Source organism: Atractosteus spatula, chromosome 6 (assembly GCF_055471065.1).
Source record: "Atractosteus spatula isolate fAtrSpa1 chromosome 6, fAtrSpa1.hap1, whole genome shotgun sequence".
Lineage (NCBI taxonomy): Eukaryota > Metazoa > Chordata > Actinopteri > Semionotiformes > Lepisosteidae > Atractosteus > Atractosteus spatula.
This window is the reverse complement of record NC_142711.1, coordinates 60110386-60131192: the sequence shown is the minus strand read 5'-3', so window position 1 is coordinate 60131192 and position 20807 is coordinate 60110386. Positions and strand designations below refer to the sequence as shown.

The 20807-nt window shown below is 37.8% G+C and overlaps 1 protein-coding gene across 2 annotated transcripts in view; it reads right to left on the bottom strand.

Annotated features, from left to right (window-relative positions):
• Nucleotides 1–20807, bottom strand: part of gmds (GDP-mannose 4,6-dehydratase) — a 303343-nt gene that overhangs the window by 109569 nt on the left and 172967 nt on the right. The window lies entirely within an intron of this gene.

The following is a 20807-nucleotide window of genomic DNA, read 5'->3' as shown; positions in this document are numbered from 1 at the left end:
TTATATTGTGTTTTACTCATTTGCTTGCATGATGATCTGCTATTAAATATCTGTTATACTGATGGATACGGCGCAGTTGCCATGAGGAATTTTATTGGGCATGGTCATTTCCCTTTTTCATCTTTTCCTGAGGTGGGATGCTGAAGTATCCTAGTCTGAGGAATGCTCAGAGAGATCACAGGATAAAAGCCACAACTTCCTGCTGACACAGGAAGCAGTTATTTAAAACTTCTATACTTTTATAGTGAAATCTCTGAACTGCATTTTCTCAAGTAATAAAAAAAACTCATTACAACAAACAAAAGACTACAAAGAAAGAAGAGATATAAAAAACTAAACATAAATTAAATATTTATAGTCATGGACTGGCAATATAGATATCTGATAATGATCTGATGATATAATTTTTAACACAGGGTCTAGAAAACACTTAAAAGCTTTATGTGTAAGGAGAAAAATAACACCGTTTGTGCTTTTTGCTTTTTTGTAATACCTTAGGTTCTTTTAATAAAATGCAGATTTGGGAATTTCCCACAGGGAATGTGACCCTTCTGATATCCAAATTTGCTCATTGATGTTGAACATCCTATAAAGCATAAGCTTCTACAGGTATTTGACATTTATAACAAACACCATTTGACTTCACTACGTGTCCAAGCACATTAATTCAGATTTATGACATCCAGAGAGCAAAAGGAATGGCCAAATACAGCAAAGCTATCCACTTCACATTATCATCACTTGTTACACTCGAAATATAACAGAGAGATTGTGTGCATGTGTTTCTCTCTTCCGCAACTATGTTAAACGATAGTAAACCACCTACAATTACAAGCCTGATCCCTAACCCCTAAAAGGTGGTAATCCAAAATGGGTTGTAAACTGTCAGACCTATTTCCCTCAGGTGAAATATATCTTGGGCTCAATTATGAGTCATTCGACATGGTGTACGTACTGAACCTGGCTCAGGCACATTTGACATTTCACCTCTGCCCCGTAAATATTTACCAGCTATTAAACTGGTCATGTATTATTATCCAATCAAACACATGACTTAAAAGACTATGCAAGGTAATCTGAAAATAAGAAAGAGGTGGGCTGGGGACTTGTGAAAATGGCCACAAAATAAAAGAGTAGGTAATCCTCTCTGTGAAAAAGACTGGAAGGAAAGCATGAGACAAAAGCGGTTCTTCGTTTTTTTCCTTTCACCGAGGTACAATATTGGTTTTCCATAAGGTACTAAAGATACTGTGTAAGGGCATGAACTAACTTAATGCCTCAAACAACACATCATTCTCAGCAATATTAAAAAAAGTGACTAAAACCAGTGACCGGGTACAAGTGAAATATACAGAAATAGTTTTGTAGTGGCGAATGAGACATTCAGCGCTGGTCACTGAAATAGCTGATCGTCAGAACATGAGGAGATTTTCCAAAAGAAATAAGTACAGCTGCTGCTCACTTACTCTGACGCGCTATAACTTGCATATTACACACGTCCATCCAAAAAAGGATGTTAGTTGCCTAGTCATCTTTTCTAAAGACGTACGCCAATCAATGCTCCCTCTAATTTTTAATGGCCCATGTGCGGAAAAATTTCAAGTTGTGCAAATTTTTTCCCCAGTGACAAAAACTTGTGCGCACTAAATTGAGTGTATGTAAAATTGTAAACCTGAAATTATTTTGTAGTAATATAGTCATTCTCACAGCAGCATAGAGATCCAAAAGACCAGGGCAGCGATTCAACGAGCCCAGCCACAGAGACTGAGTGTCGAGCGAGCAGGAGCAGGGAGGTACGAGGCTACGAGAGCAGAGATATCGATGATCGAGTAGCAGTAATAATGCACACAGCCAAGGTGGGCCTCTCGCAGCCAGTCTCGTGGTCAATTTATTGTCTCGTGGTTTGTTTTATTATTATTATCATATCTTTTTGGGAATTTAATTTTTTGTGCGCAGTTCAATTTCCTATGTACTCTGATTTTATAACCTATGCGCGCGCGGACATGCGCACAGCTTAGAGGGAACATTGATGCCATTCCTTATTATAAGTCAATATTGGATTTTCAAAAAGTCTATGATTCAGTAAATCAGCACAATCAATACTTGTAGCTAAATCCTTTACCACACATAAAAGAGGAGGAAAGTCCTCAGCTCAGAGAACACAGGTTCAGTAGTTCACACAGCATGAAAAACCACCTTCTGTTGTTAAAGAGTTACAGGAATGCTAACCTGAATATTTCAGAGAAAGACACACGTACCACTAAAGCAGAAAGATTCCCCTTCTACTATTTTCAGATATTCACTTTCTTTAGTCGCCTCCACAGCCTCAGCTAGTAAGGGTGTCAAAGGCAGAAAAGAAAGTTCCTGGAAACAGTAGTCCTTTAACTAAAGGAATAAAATATTCAAGTATCACCTGACGGGAATGTTTTCTTTTTTTTTTTGCAAAATGGACTTTGGAATACACATCCATGCACCTGTTAATCCTGCCTCAGGGCAAACAACTACAAACTCCTCAGCTATTTCCTCTGCTCAGGGGGAACCGAGAAACACGTGAGCCCACAGAAATTGTGGCTTTAAGGCCCCGAGATTCATTGACTCCAGGAATGGACACAGGGGTCAGGCTTGGAGGCTCAGACGCTCAGAAACAAAGACCTGGGAGCAAAGGCTCCTCGCCGGGCAAGAGTTCACTTCATTTATCTAGGCAATCTATTCCAGACGTGGTAAATGACAGGTTATTGGATCCAGACCTGACACGGCTTTGTATATATTACATTACCACGACCAGCCTCACTTAAGCATCATTACCTTCTCCTCAGAAATATAGTTATTACACAGAGCTGCTCACAGAGGGTGCTTTTCCCAGCTGGCACTCAACTGGCTTTTGTTCTAGCCCTGCTCCTCTCCTAATTCCTCTTTCTGCTGTGGGAATTATTAAGCATAACAAGCCGACATGCCTGCTGCAGAACACCCAAGTTGCTTCCACTCGAAGGGATTTTCAGGAGCATACGAAAAACACAGAGCAATCCCCGAGAAGAAATAACCATGCACAACCGTGAATGTTGTGGTGAGCAGGCGGACTATGCTCTGCGGAAGCATATGTATTAGTCACTGGCACAACTTAGTAGATCTGCCACAGAAAATCAAAGTCTAAACCAGGACACCTGCAGCTTAAAATGTCTTCTTTTGCCCTTTGTTATTTACCATTTCAACCATTTGCCAAGCCTTTCATACACAGGAGCTTATATAGGTTATACAGTATTTGTCTGCTCTTTGTGATTGACTAAGGATTCTGCTTATTTCAGCACCTAGATTACACTGATAAAGACAAGTAGTAAGCACGAGCTGTACTGTGGTAACTATACAGCCTTTAATTGACAAACTGGAAATGGGCTGTCTGTTGGATGGCACCCTCTCTTGTTCCTACTTTTCCATCAGAAAGGTTAAGACATGATGGAGCTGCTTACTGAGCTTAACAATACCTCCAAGAATCGGAAAAGGAAAGATTTCCCCCAAAAATGATAATACGCAACTCAGTCCGCATCTTACAAACCAGATTCTCCTAGAAAGCAGCATTAAAAGGCTCAATGCACCATCATTCACCCCACTCTCATGGACGTAGACTGTATATAGTGCGTATCATGATCACAGGGGATCAGTATTATTTCATCATCTGCTAGGTCCCAATTTAGATAACCCAGCATGAGAAACATTAGACTGCAATCCTGACACATGCCTATAGACGCTGGTGAATTACAAGAAAATTATTTTATGAAATGACGCCACACTTGCAGCTCAGATAGCTCTGCCTCCTTGTAATTTACTGCTCCTAAGCCACGTATCCTTTTTATGTTGTACGAACAGGAGAAGCTTCTCCCCCAGCTGTGTGCTGTAATCAGATTGCGCATGTTGCTATTTTCTGACTAGCGAGCAATGCGATGGCAAATGGGAATATGGATGTCTCGTGCAACCCTGTCACCTGCCAACACAAGGTCAGGGAGGCAAATCCATCAGAGACTGGAAACATATTCGACCAGGAGGACCTGCTACCCCACAGTCTGGAGAGCTGGTGTATTGTTAAGCAAAATTACATGCTGCAGATGCAACAGCTGCTTAACGGAATATCAAGGCGGAATTGCTTGGCTTGTGAGACACTCTAAATATGCAGAGCCCTCATGCTGAAAAGAGAGGAGGAAGCTCCAAACCACGACATGTCTCAGATGAACGTGCTCGGGTGTCACTAGCCGCTACGTGGGGCAGGACGGTTACACTAAGGTCATGATTCGATCTCATCACACACATAGCACAGATACTCCTGAATTGATTTTTAAAATGGTTAAAACAAAAAAATTTTTTTTTGTGGAAACAAAAATAACATTTTCTTAACTAACAGAATCATGCTATTTCACTAGAAACATTAATAGCTGCATTTTTATCTCTGGTATCCTTTTCTAAAAGGGGGGTTTAAGAACATAGTTCTGACATTTTCTTAAGGTAACATAAGAAAGCAACAACAATAATCAGAGAATATTGCAAGAGAATCTGAAGACTACTGGGGTCATGTTTCTATTAGTGTCTTATATTTATTTCCAGAAAAAAAGTGTAGCAATTTTATCTGCAGTTATACTTCAGTTTTTCAATATTGAGTTTTTATTACTCAATATTGTGTGGAAACTTAAATGTTTTAACTAAAACTGTGAAGAATGCCTACAATTTGTAAAAGTCACAGGCAGTCGTCGTAGAAGTCAGAGGTTCTCAATGACAGTGAGAACTATTGAGTAGTTAGGACTCCCAGGTGATGAGTTACTGACTGTGTATGCACTGATGAGGAAGGCAACTAATTCAGAAAGGCCTTTTCCGCACTGAGGTGAACCGCTGCAGCAGACCTGCAATGCGATGTGGTTTCACCCTCTGAAGGGTTTTTCTGTTTCCTTCACTATGTTTCCTGGAGACGTCGGCATAGTCATGTTGACATGGTTGCGTTCCTGTGTATTCTGTTTGTTTGTGTAGCTTGCGTGTTATTTTGTTTGACAGGCTCCTTTATTTTCGATTTCATAACAGGAAACCCAACATATTTCAACAGGACTGAAGCACAAAGTGCCGAAAGGCACTAGATTTGAGGTAATTGCGTTATGTCTAAGTCAGATTCAGCACTGCCTCCTGCCTTCCAGCACAATCACTGGGTGTCTTGCACAATGGAATATGTTTATAATTCCGCTAAGCTTACATACAATTATGGAATCACAAAATAAATGCTTTTCTGACGCTGTTTACATACAAATGCAGCAAATTATAGTCTTCACACTTGTTTTTAAAACTCTTGTTCGATTTCCTGAGAATCATACTTAGCTTACTTTGTGTTGGTAACACATCAAGCCCTGGATTATTTTATGAAGTGCTACACTGTATAAAATATTGCACATCTAGATACTACAAAGCAAATTTCACACTTTGTTTTAAATATACAAATATATCCCTTTCAGGGATTTCCCTTTATGAAGTTGGGGATATAAGGACTCAGCATTTGAAGACAATCTGGAGGAAGTGAAGGAGTGCATAACGAGGAAAAACAAGTTTGCAAAGGAAGACAAAACTGAGGAGTGCCTGCGCAGCAAGTACTTTTCACAAGATTAGCAACACTCCTTACCCCCTCCCATCTCCAAACTGGCCAAAGTTAAAAACCAACAAATAAATACTGCTTTGGTTGGAGAGGTGCGACCATATTCTAGCTCTGTTCGGTCACATACCAGTAGAAAGCTTTCACCATGTGCAGTCATCGATGATATTCTGCCTCCATTAACCCAGAACAGACAAGATCCCAAAACAGGCATGAGATGATTTAACAGACAAGCCTACACTGAAGCTTAAGCTGCAACTTGTGTCCTTCTGCTAGACTCCATTAGTCATGGTCAGTATGCTTGGGTTTGAAATCTCTCCTTGTTCCACTGTCATCACGTTACCAGCATGGACGATGGAACACCTTCTTGCTGAATATGGCTCACTGCTTTTTCCTAGTTATTTATCTGGGTATAGTTTCAAATAGCAATTGAACACAAATGTTTTTATCACAATGCCCTCTCTTTTCAGATCCAATTGGCTTTTAGCAGTAACATTATACTGCATTCAAACGAATGGTTCCAGCCCGCAAAATACTTCTTCCATTTTCCAAATATAACCTGTCACACTGAATAGAAATTGACAGATTTATTTTGATTGAAAAGCTTTAAATTGTCCCGGGACTACATAATATATGCATTATCTATAATTACATTATATTGTAGCAATTACTTGGTAATCAAATATTTGAAATCCCTCCTTTTAGATTCTGCAGAGCCGAAAGCAAAAATGAGAAAAGTTATTTTGTGATAACTAAATATATATATATAAAACAAATATGTGGTCTTAAAAATAATCCTGTAAGTACTGCCTCTTTTACAGTTACAGTATAATAGCAACATATTTTCATTCTCCTTCTTTACAGGGGTAAAATATCTTAAACTAGTCAAGACTGAGTCATAAATGCCCTGCAGCTCTGTGCTCAGTCCTGGGATGTCTTACCACAGAGCCCCTCCATTCACCTATATCCAAGCATGTCATTTAAAAGGGGCACTTAGTACACTCAAAGATTTAAAATACTTTAAAGTGAATCACCCTGGAATAGCACTTGCATATGCATTAAATAAATTCATTTTAGAATTCTGCACATGGATGTGAACTTCAAGAATTAGCGATAGCGAGTTCTTCCGCCTGGCAGAAAAAAAAGGGACTGGGTTAAAAAATATGCAAGACCTTTCTTTTTGGACCTCGCATTTCTCGTTTTGAAAAACATAACCTTTTTTTGCCCAGCTATCTGACAAGGAAAAAAAAATCCAGTTCTCCTTGAAAATCCCTTGATTATATTGACAGAATATCTGTTACGGCAGCAATTTGCTTTGAAATAAATGGAGGAAGGTGCAGAGTTTCCTCTATGGGTTAAGGCATAAATTCTGAACCCAGTGCCATAATTAATAGTATTAAGCTACATAGAGAGTGAGAGAACCATCGTAACTGCTCCTGATCCAACTCTATACACCTTGTCTAAACTTATATTTTAAATTTAAAGTACTTATTTTAAGTAAAAAAACTAAAACCTTCCAAATCAGTACCAATACTATTATTCATGTCACTAATTCATTTAAGCGATTGTCCCAACAGAGCTTAAGCTTCAAGATACACAAATGAAAGGCAGGCTCAACAATACTAGAAACAATTTCTCAGAATATGCTGGTCTTGTTTGCAAGTCTCCAATTACTATGACACTCAATTGATAGGGTTGCGAAAAAACGTGCACATGTTTGCACGCGTTTGGTTTGAACTCGCTTTGAGGGATGGCTGCCTGTCCGTATGAATGAGAAATGGAGCTGTCCCTGTGATACACCATACCGGTGGATGCAGTGGTGGTGAACAGTTGCTGGCACGATGAATGCTGAGAAAGAACTGTATTTACAACCTAGAGATCTGGAAGCTGGGCCTTTGTCCTTCTCCCTGTTTTTTGTTATGAATTCCAATTGAGGTGTTTTTGTCTTAGAATTAAAAATTATTTAGGAATCACACGTATCACACACAACATGCTCAGAAAACCTTCCCTTATTTCATTTTAATCTCAAAAGACATTGAGCCAATTCTGAGCTGTTCATATAGAGTGCTCTGAAATTTCTTTATTCAAATATTTTGATGCCTGTGTAAAATTAAAAAAAATATATCTACATTGGCACTGGTTGAGTTGCATGTTTTAACTTCTCTTCAGGGTAATTCTTTGAAAGGCAACTGCTGTTTTGGCAGTAGAAACTGAGTATTTGTAGCTGCGACTTAAAATTTTAATCGTATCTTAGAAGGTTTTCAATGGGTCCGATCAACAAGAATAAAAAAAAGAAGTCTGGTTAATAGGTTTGTCCTTTAAATCACGACGTGTGAAATGGAGGTCTCGTGTGGTGTGAGCTGGAGGGCAGCAGCTCGTTGGCAGTGATTAATTGACCTACATGCTTTCACATGATCCTCTTTAACATTTAGACACAGCACTCACCTTAGAGAGTGAAGAGTGGATGATGACAGTGTGTCACAGAAACCACGAGAGTCATATAAACTTGCAACCTTTTCTCTCAAGCCTTTGTGATCCAAACATTTATTTACCTATTTGAAAGCTTAAGAAGCTTAGGCTTGAGGTCTGGATCCTCAAAAATATTTACAAAGAAAAATCAAAAGTATTTTTCTTTGTAAAGTTGATTTTCAAGATCAAGTTAGACAAATAAAGCTGAAAAATATTACAAAGTGTTTTCTAGACATATTCTTGGTGTTGACCAAAGCTGGAAGTTAATCTTTTTTTATATCACAGGTACAGGTGTTGCGGTCAACTATGTTAACAAACTAATTAAAAGTTAAATAACTGTTTTCAGGATCCTGCATCATAAAATGTTATTGAGGTGAATGTTTCAAATTGTGTGCTCAAGATTTTGCCAGACCTGCAAAACCTGTTTCTATGAAAATGGTCAGAGATGCGAATGCAAGGACTTCTTTTTCGCCCTTGCTGATCGACAGGCTCCCTGTCGGGTCCCGTTAAATCCGTGTCAGAACTCTTGAACGCTGAAGGAAGGACCTCTTCCACCTCCGCCATCGGTTTCGGCCGAAGTTCTAGAGGTGTGATAAATGGAATCAAGTACTGAACTCCAAAAGCTGTCACACTACTGGTAGATGACAGTTCGTGAAAGAAGATGCCCACCCAGAGGAATAAAGATGTTTAAAAATGAACACCACTTAATTCTTCCCCGTCCTCCAATTTGACACTGTGCTGTAACTAACCTATTCTGCTGAGGATCTCTAGCTGCCTTTCTGAAGTGCCTGAAAACCCTTCTCACACATCTACTGTATGTTCACCAGTTGGGCAGGATTTGCTGAGGCAGCTCAGGAAAACTTGGAATTAACATCAAGGAATTTAATGTTAGAATTGTAGAATGCACCAGTAAGATGCAAGTTAGAGACCCTTGTACTAGCTGGTCACACAGAATTGTGTGTGCATATTTTTAATCATATTACAGATGTGCTCAAGATTCAGTTGAACAGGAGCGGCCACATTCCTGGGCCTCAAGGTCAGTCTAACTCTGACAGGCCGAAAGAACTGCATGTTTTTAGTCTTGAACAGGGAAGATCACGAAGGGACCCTGATTCAACGTGCAAGCGTATTGCAAAGTCAGCCCTCTGGACTTCTTCAGAGTACCGTGTGCATGGTGACACAAGAACGCGAGGACGCGGGTCGAACTACGGGGGAGTGCAGGTCCGTCTCAAACAAGGAGCCCCTTCTTTGCAAGTGAGGCGAAGGGGGTTTAGGAACACGCCACCCAGCCAAGCTGCTGAAGCGGATACCCTGAGTTCTTTCGAGAAATGGCTGGAAGAGAATCTCGGACCACCTAGCTACCAGCCACCAGCCAAGCTTGATGGGCTGAACGGCCACTTCTCATTTCTAACCATTCTTCAGAGAAGGAAGCACACACCCATTTGCCTTACGTATAGATTACACCTCCCCTAACACAGGCTTTTTTGTTCCATCTGTAGCCCCTGATGGAGGCTGATGACATTTTGCCTCCCGAGTGTTAACAGTGATGTTCTTTACTGCAAACATGCTTGAATTATCCTGTCACATCACATACAAGAGCTGATATAAGACAAAGGATTCTTTTAACTATAGACTGCACAGTCTTACGCCAGAGTAACCAGGTAAAACTGGTATTTCCAAAGGACCTTTGATTTCAGTAAGTCACTTGTTTATGTAGTGATAGGTTGAGTAAAACTAATAATATGAGAAATATTTTAAAAATATGAAACATGTCATTATATATAAACAATATTTATAATTTCTCTCTATTATTATATTTATATAAAAATAATATTCAGAATCTCTATTATTATATTTATATGTGATTATCTTTGGGATTTTAAGTGCTAAGCAGACATAGCTATATACACAATGCTAAAAGGTCCCTTCAAAAAATAATAATGGAACTCCTTTTCCTTGTTAAATGAGTAGGTGTATATATAAGCTCCTTCTGTGCAAACCAAGGTTCTACAAATAGTGGATACTTGATGCTGTAAGATTAACACATTGGAAGCATTTCTACAAAAGTCATTTTCTGACAACACATTTCCTTTAAATGTTATCAAGACGTCCAAATGAGTGTTCCTCCTTCTGGTGTGTGTTCACACAAAGAGACTGAGGAATGAACAAGCTTGCTGTGGTCACCAGAATTTTATTCTTGACCAAACAAACAACTTTTACCCCTTGAGGATTAATTTACAAAACAAACAACTTTCATCAAAGTCCGTGGAAGGAAAGATCCAATCCAATTATTATCTTCACCTGCTTGGATGAGGCCAAAACATTTCTATAATTGTATTACATGAATTGAGCTGGGTAGTGAAAATTCCTTCTTTTTTTGGCTCAGAGGGTTTGTGGTCAATACGAATTTCTTAAAGAACTTTAGAAAAAGTTTAGAGGAGTTTAGAGAGGATTTCAAAGGGTAGGTTTGGATTTCATACTTTTTTTCCTTCAGGATCAGATTACATTTTGTTTGCATATGGACTGTATTCTTAAACTTTAAACATCTGAAGTCATATATCTTATGTGATGAGGGAAATCATAAATGTATTTATTGCAAAGACCAATTTCTCTCATTAAATTCAAGCCTTTTCTACATTTGTTTAAATGAAATGCTCTAAGTTAATACACACACACATTCAGAATTGAATCAATGTTTATTCATTTCATGGGCAGACCACACACAACTACAAAGCAAATTTGGCTACTGTAATAATCTACTGCAACTAAAACTGTATCTTTAATCACTGTGTTGCTCAATGACTGTATCTTTCAACAAAAAAAGTTTTGTTTTCACTTTGCCTGTCTAATAAAACTAACAAAGACTTCTGTCCTAAACATAAATGTGTTCTACAGTATATAACCACAGTAATGACATAAATTGGGAAATTAATTTCCAACTGGAAAATTAATTTCTTACAAAAAAAATAACCCTAACTCAAAGAGCACTGCAACATGTCACTTTCCATTCTATTGAATTCATATTTGTTCTGCTATTTTTAAAGGCCATAACAAGGAAGAATTAAGTGTCACAAACTGGATGAATCCGTATGTCAGCTGTCTCCTTTTAAATAGTAAACAGAATCTCTAAGTAAATCAATAAGGCATAAATGTTTAATAGTGGAAGTCTGATAGGTAAAAATACATGTTCTATTGTTCATATATATGCCTGCAGGTTCAAAGAAGACAGCAGTTGTTTTAAAACCTTTTATGTGTAAACTATGACAGTCAACACAGTATTTTGTCTACTAAACAGTGCATGAAACCAATTCCACATACAGTGTTTGTATTTAAAAAAAATGTCTTCCCATGATACTCAACAGCCTCCTAATGGAAGACGTTAATGATTGTTGGGGAATATATTAACACAGACAAAATATATTAATTTGTAAATGGTGGTGCAATAACCTTTAATACTGAAACTACTACAAATTTATCCACAATCACTTAAAAGTTATTCTTCAATCATTTTTAACCACAGAGAAAAAAAAGCAAATGTTATTCCTGTAAATACAGTAATATCAAATCCCGTTTACTTCTTGTTTAATGGAAAGGAGCAATAGTCAAAAATAATATCTATATTATAATAATATTTTCCAGGTCCAAAATGTAAAAGAACGTTAAAAAGTATCTTTAAATCCAAAAACACTAATTGATACCCCCCTTTCTTTTGCTAAAAAAATTAAAGCCTCAATTAAGGGGAGGTAAAAGAAAAAACAAGAAAAAATGTAAAAAATATCCCAAATGTTTCTAACAAATTTCATTTGAGTGACATCTAAAATGAGCCCGTTACACCTTCTGAATTGTGAAGTACTTAGATGTAGCAATATCCTTTCTAAAAAGTAAAAATCTATAGTGTACTCACTGCATATAAAATATTTTTTTGTGGGCCAAAGTGTCAATATATTAATGAAAGATGCATCACAAAATAGAAAAGTTGTTATTATTATTGTTACAGTATAATGGTCTGAGAGGCCTTAGAAGCACAACTAAAAATACTTGACGTGTTATACATTTGTTACATTCTTAATATCTTTTAGAACATTTGGAATATTCTAGTATACAGTACGTCACAGTTTCTGCAGTTAATAAATCTATTTGTATTTAAAATCTGCTGTACCAAGCCCTGTCTGTTCTAAGGAAAAAGCATGGGCAAAGTTGGGAAAATTGATCTGGGATGTTAATCGCTAGCTTCTTGTAAGAGTGATGAACTTCCTCACTTTGCAGATTGTAGGTGTGGGTTAAGGAATACAACTTAATTTCATGTTACAGAGTCCCCAGAAAGTAGAAATCAGCAGCTGTTAATCATTAAAAAAAACAAATAACCTGGTAATGGAGTTTTGTTTTCTATTAGGTGATTAAAGTGCAACATCATTATGCTTGGTAATATTATAATTAGAATTTAATTATGTGGGAAATGTGATCCCTCATTTACATTCTGTTGTTAAAGATATTGTGAATCATTTAATCTCATTGGTTTCTAATGACAGCTACTTGAAATTAAAGACAAATGAAACTAAACTACAGTAATGCACTTTTAGTGAAAGACTTTAGCTAAACTAAAAGACAGACTCCGTTTGTGAGAATATCATCAAACTGCTTCTTTTCCTGAAAGAGTTCCTGTTTGATGAAAATCATCCTAATTTCTTATTTTTCCTATTTTTAACAGAAGGACAATAAATGAAAATAAGTAAATCCAATTAAAGGAAAATATAAGACACAAAATGCTTCCCTTGAAGAGTTTATTATTATTACAGACAAGGCCTGTCACCTCTTTAGTCTTACAAATAGGAAATCTGAGATCCTTTCTTTCCAAAAACAGACAGCTTTCATCTTAGATGGCCCTTGTTATCACTTCATCAGTGCTTTTACTTAATATTTTCTGCAGCAGTACTTCCAACCAAGACATTGAACAAACGGCCTGTCTCCTTCACTGTGCACTAAAAATATATGTTTTATATTTATATTATGACACTGTTTCATACCAAAAGTACACCAAGAGCCAGCAGGAAAGATGGCGTTTAATTCCATTCTCGAGTAAATATAATTATCATCATAATTACTGGCAAATATGAAATACATTATCACCAAGATGATTAAGCTTTACGAAGGTATAAAAGTACATGCACATTTGTAGAGGGTCATTTGTCCAACAGACATTATATTGATAAGACTTCTTTAAGTCAATGTTTGCCAGTCTGATGGCCTCTAGAACAAATCATCCCCTTCTCATGGATACAATCCGTAAAAGTCCACAATATAAACAATGTTTCTCTCTTTACAGCATTGCGGCTCTTCAAAGCTAAATTAAATTACTAAATGACCCTTCGTGCATTTTTATACTTTTTCATGCAATATACAGTACATGCTTGAAGTGATCAATAAAATTGACATTCAACATCATAAAATAAAACAAAACGTAACCACTCAAACAATTAAAATAGATTATAAAGATACAATTTGGCATCTTCTTGAAGGGAAACATCTAAAGTTTCCCTTTTAGGGAAAGTGTCCATGAATTTATAAATAAATTAGCTTATATATAAGACTTAAGAATGAATGAGCTGAACTTCAGCACCTGGCTCACAGTCTACATTCTCATTTTTTTGTGACTCTGCACTTAATTAGCACATTTTTATTGCTTTGTTGTCTTGTACTAACTAGGGGCTTTTCTAACAAGGCCTGTACTGTAGATGGTCACCATAGCAACGACACATTCCACCATACTGAGCTCATTTATATTGACAGCAGCCTTACCTCAAATTCCTCCAAGTTCACTAGGAATTTATTAGAACTTTCTCCTGCATCACTTGCGCACGGTTTACACGTCTGCCAGCATCTGGTTTGATTAAGCCCACACGTTCCTGCAGACAATGTTTTATTCAGGAACGGTTCCGTTTAGAACGTGAAAGCGGAAGACGGGGCTCTCTGCTGCCAAATTCGAAAACAGCAAATACCTTGGAGCAACAAAAGGGATAACCCCTTTTTCCACTGGTTCACCAAAGAACCTGGACATTAGCTCCAGAAATCTGCTATTTGAACCACCTTATTGGCAAGCGTGATCAACATGTTCTCGTGCAATTACTGTGCGTCCCCTGACGGAGAGGCTCACGGTCACAGAGAAATCCGGGCAGAGCTCTAATTCTAGAACTTTTGGAATCCATGTCTACCTGGCTGCAGTGTAAGCCCATGGCACCTGCAAAACGCATCAGATCTTCCAGCAGAACGGGCATTTAGGCAGAGTTAGAGGAAAAAATCCTTCGCTGTATCTGAGAGCGTTTTCAGCTGTATGTCTAAATATCTTCTCCGTAACACTCACACCTTTTCAAACTGTTGACAACTATTGCCGCATCCTGTTATGTTATTGTCCTGGTACCGAATTTTGATTGTCGAGCTTGTTCTTTCCTTTCATTCACGTTCACATTTTTAACTCGAAGAAAACAGTTTTCTCGCGGTGACCTTCACGAGACGTTTTTTTCCTTATAAAATGCAAACGCCATTCTTTCCTTATGAACTGTGGACTCAATACTGAGGCTTATACGTGATCTACTTCTTTGAAATATTGGAAGCTAACGTACTCCACGCTATTCCTTTCACATGCACTAATTTTATTTTTTAAAGTCGACCAAAAAAATACAAATTCAAAAATAACACTTCCCTGCTCAGGCTTCTTCTGAAGGCATCTTAACATAGGTCGGACAGCTACAAGGGAAACTCCGTACAACAGGCTTTGACTGCATCAACAACAGCTCTCCAAGCCTCTGCTGATAGCCTCTCCTATCAATTGAAAGTATACAGATAATATCATGACGGGCCACAGTGAACACAGTACCTCAGGGCTTTCTGTTTAAAACCAATTGGGTAGGCTGTGCAAGGTTTTCACAAGACTGGTATTGAAATCTGCCTGCATCTTTTCTGACTGAGAGCTGAGCGCGGGTTCAGTCATCACGAGACGTAATGAAATAGAATGGCACCAACATGTACCCACTGTTGGATTTCCGTAGAGGTTAACTTTTTTATTATTACCACATTACTATTAGGTTGAGAGATACTTTCAGTCCTCTTTCGTTAGAAAGGATTTCCAATCCTGATGCGTCTTTGAAATGACTCACCCATCAAAAATGTTCCCTCTCTACCCTAATAGTTTTTTGCAGTTCAAATGAAGAAAATGAAGCTGGAAGCTGGACAGAAGGTCGAAAGTGAAAAGCACATCCCACATTTTAACGCACACCTACGATATCAACTCAGTCATTAGTCTTCAATCCATCACTGTGTTGGCACACGTGTTTGACTGAAAACCAAAACTTCCCCAGTTATTGAATTACTGGATCCCGGAGAAAATGCAAGGAACTTGCTGAGAGGAGAAAAGCAGGGTGGGTAAACAGGCCAAAAATCGCACTAAACGTGATTATTTGAACCTTGGTTCCTAATCTATTCCAACCCAGCAAGGCAAAGGCTGCCAGTGAAACAGAGACCTCATTGTTTTTAATGGAAGCTAAAAAATACTGCTTTATATCGGCTCACACCACAGACCTAGTGCCCATTAGGCTACGAGCAGAAACGGACTGAAGATGTGCCTCACACCCACAAAAATGTGAAGTTTTTATGTGGACATAATTTTTTCCACTCAGACCCATCCCATTCCGCCACGCCAGAAGAGACAGAACTGGTGGCTGATGAATAATTTATTACTGGAAATGAATGATTGATGTGGCATATTTTGTTTCCACTGCATTAAGATTTGTGCGATTAAATAGGGGAAGGAGGCTGAGCAACATCAAAGTGCAGTCTTGACTTCCTCGCTGACTAGCTGGACAAACATGGCCTTCTTTAAAACGCAGAAAATTATTCCACACCTGTGTTTGGTGGTTACACAGTAATTAGGGATGGAAGCTATTTTAAGCCACATACAAACAGTACAGTGTCCCTCAGTATGTAAGTAGAATATGCTAGGCAGTATAAAAGGCAAAATAAGTCATGGTTCAACATAAACCACTGTCCAATATCTACACATGTTGTTTTCATTGCTTTTTACTCCTTTAAAGGTGTCTTCCACTCATTAAATACCTTGAAAAAAACATTAAAATGACTATTTTCAATGCAATACTATTTAGATGTAAAAAAAACAAACAAAGAAAAACTTCCAGTTATAGTGTGATGTAGCTTTCAATTTTTATATTATTATTTTATTTATAAAGGCAGTCTTGTCTTTGGATGGAAGGGTATAAGTTGCAACTTCAGTTAATTTTTGGGCGGCTCTCTTGGTTCACCCTTAAGGAAACTTAAGAACGCCACAAACGTGATACCGCTGCATGCCTCACAGCAGGTCTGCAGAGTAAAGTGTTTGAAGAAGATGATTATTTTTCACGGAACTACTAGTTTCAATTTCGCCATGTGGTGTAAATAGCCAAGCCATCCTAGGGATTCTACCGGTTTCTCTTTCTTCACTGACCTGTCCTTGAACACTGCGGGCCATGTGTTTAGGGACCGTGAATAATGCCTGGGAGAACAAGTGAGAGTGTTAGCTGGTGAAATTCAACCCTGTTTTCCTTTGCCATATACTGAAGCAGTTATGTAACGAAGAGGCTTAATAGACCAAAGAAGCTCACTGCTTTGTTAGCACGGGTGTTGTGATTAGGATGGCTAACACAAGGGTACACAAGCAGTGTTGCATCACCTCAGTTGCATAGTGCTCAGTTCGGCTGACTAGGCACTATACTGTGCCTCCGGTTTTATCAGCTGTCCCTGTGCCCCTATGACTCTTACTGAGAAAGGCAGTCCGTGAGGCCAGCCTGATACCACAAGCACGAACATGACCTGAAAACACTGGGACCCCTCACATGTTTTCACACTACATTTGAAATATATAGTGTATCCCTATTAGATAATGTTAGTACTCAAACTGTGAGGAATTAGTGGTAAACACTAGCTTTGTCGAATGATTCATTTTCCTAAGTACTTCCATCATTCTAGGGGATGGTGTTTTCAAGATTCTGTCAGCATTTTCAGAATCCAAAGCTGTGCTTTATTTGTTGTGAAAAAGAACACCGTCTTGGAAAGAAACCAAGCAAGGGCGAATACAATGAAAGTGTTTTTTTAGCACGCGTGTGTGTGTGTATATTCCCACATCAATGCACTTACGCACTGGGAAATGATATCTTAATTACGGTGAAGGAAGCCTTTAATTAAAAGGGTGTTTTTTAAAAGGGTTCTTATGAAGGCTTGATCATGGATTATCTCTTTTAAGCTTTCTTCTTAGCCTTTAACATTATTGCCATCATTACCTCATGTTTAGAAACACGTACTGTACTATACTCTTTTATAACAAGAGAGAAAATTCTTGTTGGCTATTTATAACCGCTTCTTGCACTATATATAGGATGCATTATCAGCTCATTAAGATTGCAAAATCTGTATTGGGATATATTTAACACAACAATTACTGCTACAACTTTCAGCCATTAATTTTTCCGAAGTTGTGAAAACAGAGGATTAACTTTGCTGCAGTGTAATTGTGAAATCCTATCCCAGTTGGCTTTTTTTTTCACTGCAGAAAGCAGGGTGGTTCTTTTTTAGCAACTGTCAAGGAAAATATGCCATAGCCCAGAATTATTGAGTGTGTTTGCCTCCATAATGAACCACACAGAATGTTGTCAATTCTGCTGGGATGCTGAGTAAGTGACACAGAGGATAAAGAAAACAAAAGACCAGGCCCAATAAAACACTACGCTGTTATTCAAGAGGCTCAGGGCAGGCAAAGGTAAAGCAGGGTCAGACTCACTGCAAATTAGTAACTCTGTGACAGTTTAAATTAAAACAAATAAAAAACGCTTAAGGTTCAGAATGGATACTCCTGCCATCTCCACCGCAATGCTGTGTTGCCTACACTTAATTAAAAATGGGAGGTTTGCTCGGAATAAGAAATGCTCCACCTTTGCAATATGAGCACAGATAATTCACGTTTTGCGTTACACGGTTATGCTTTTTTATTTCTCGCTCACTATACCCTTCCATCTTGTTAACTGTGCTTTACAAAAAAAATACACATTTTACTGTAACAGTGTATCAGTGGGAAATACTTTTTCAAACATGCTTCCTTTCTGTAATATAATTGTTGTTGTTATTAAACCGAGAGACTTACTACTTTTATCTGGCACAAACATGAATTATACACACTGCCTAACTTAATGGCACCAAAAGGAACTTCACTTACTGTGTCAAAATGAAGTGAACATTCATAGCTGAATAAAGGTCTTTGAAACTGTATGCCAGTTTAATTTCCATAATATTGAACTAAGTGAATAGGGAACTAACGCAAAGCAGATGACATCGAAAAACTACTGGAATTGTGCACAATTGGAAGATGCACACATATCGACGATGTGCTATTTCCATTTAACTTCTATTTAAATAGTACAAGTTTTCAAATAGTTTGAATTATATTGAAAGTATATGCTAGTTTAATCTCACTTCTGTGCAAATGGCTCTTTCCTATGATACTTAACTCTATTTTTTTCCACAGGATTAGAAGAAATGTCAATGTGGTATTCAGCCCTCTGGTCCTGAATAAGTGGCATTCAGTCTGCCTTGCATTTGAAGAACAAGGAAACGTTGACATTGAATTGGCAACAGCGTTAATTTTTTTCTCATTCTCCAAATGGAGCTGCCACCCAATGCTACGACAGAGCATTTCTGAAATTTCAAAGCCACAACTTTGAAGTTTGCTGTGATGGAAAAATAGCCCCACTCTTCTACAGTACTGCCTTTTTTCAGTCCTAGAACTAGCTCTAAGTATGCACACTGACGACACCTGCTGTATATCAAATCCATAGCCCAAAAGTTAAAAGCACAAACACATCAGTGTAGAATGACTTCTGACCATAATTATCTTCTGACAGTTTAATTGGGCACAGATTTTTATGAGGCTGAGATTGTAATTACACAAAATCATGTATGGAAAGGTAGGCATTTGCGAGTTGCCAATCTTTAATCAGCAGTTAACAGATGAGCTTTTGCAATGTATGTGGAAGTCAATTTAGTTAATCACTAATTTGACTGACTCACAGCTGGATTTAAGATGGCCTACTGGCATGCCAAAGACAATGAAAACAATAATCTGAGCAAGATGTATCAATTGTTACAAAGATCAATACCCACAGTAGCACTCAAAAAAGCCACAAGCAAATGTACACAGAAAGATTTAAGTTATGAAAGTTTCTCAGATAACATTTTTAAACAGCACATTAAATGGCAATCCATTTCTGATATAGAGGTTTGTACTCTAACTTGGCAGGAAAACCGCTAAACAGAACATCTAGGAGATGTATTGAGTTTGTTAAGAATGATAACAGTGCTCCAAATGCAGTGCATGCTACAGTTTTAACTTCAAGTGACAGAATTCAAATGGGGCCAAATTCTTAGCTTTAAAGAGTGCAGTGGCAGGAGAGCCAGGTTATTTATTAAGGGCCACAAATTTGACAAATTATTTAGTTCACTGACTTCTATTAAGCCAAAGTTCAACAATTAGCTCCCCATGTAGAGAGGGGGAAGGAAAAGCTGTACACAGAAATTTATGGACACACTCAAGCTGTCACTGAAGTTCAAAGCAGCCATTGGAAGCCCTAGAATGACTCATTGGATTTGACAAATATTAAAGAACACACATGGCTGCCATAAATCTATCAGCTGGCTTTGCTAAACGGTGACTTGTTACAGCTGTTTGTGTGTAACAGAGGGACGCTGATTTCCTGAGAGATGCAAGAGCATCTTTTCACTAGACAGCAGCGCAGCATGAAGTCAGACTTTCACGATGCCACAGCAAATTACAGCTCTGCTTAGGCACTGGAAAAGACAAACATTCTACCTTTAAAACATAACAGCATTTTACAGTTCTGGTTAAAAGTCAGTTCCCTCACCAGATGTAACACTTTTACCCTCCAGTTAGTTAATCCTTGTCAATATTTACCAGTAACTCAGGAATGATACTCTGCTACTGTCTCACTTGAAATGACTTCAGTATCTAATGACCTGCTTCTAACTACAGACTCATTAATTCAACCAGTGAACACCTGAACAAGAAAAGTAATTTGTGATCTATTGTAGGTTCATTTTCTCAAACCCTGTGATTCAAGGGAAAATGGTTTCTAGTTTCAGAAGATGGAAAATCTCATCAAAACTGCTGGGTAAAGAAGGAATACATAATTAAAACATTTATTTATACTGAGATGCACTGAAAACATGACAAATGCTATTGGCTTTGATACTTATTTGGCGTGTTTTTTCCACAAATTTTTCCACAAATACACTAAATACCAGTCTCAAATATAATTGAAAATCTGTTATATGTTTCAGCAGATGTATTATAGTTAATTGTTACAGTATATACGGTAATTGTTTGCACAATGGTGTATGGCAAATTATGCACAGGCATTCTGCAAATATAACAAAATACACAAAAACATTTATTTTAGTTAAAGATACTGTGAGATTATTTTTACAGTAATTTAAAGTGGGTTTCATGAGCGTATGTAACACAAACACATTTTTTAAAAATGATTTAGAACCACTACACATTTCAGGGGATTATACACAAGGGGGGATTATAGGGATAATTAAATCCCCATTGGAATAGGAGACAGTTGTGAGGTAACTACATAACTATGGTACTTTGCTTCTTCAGTTAGAA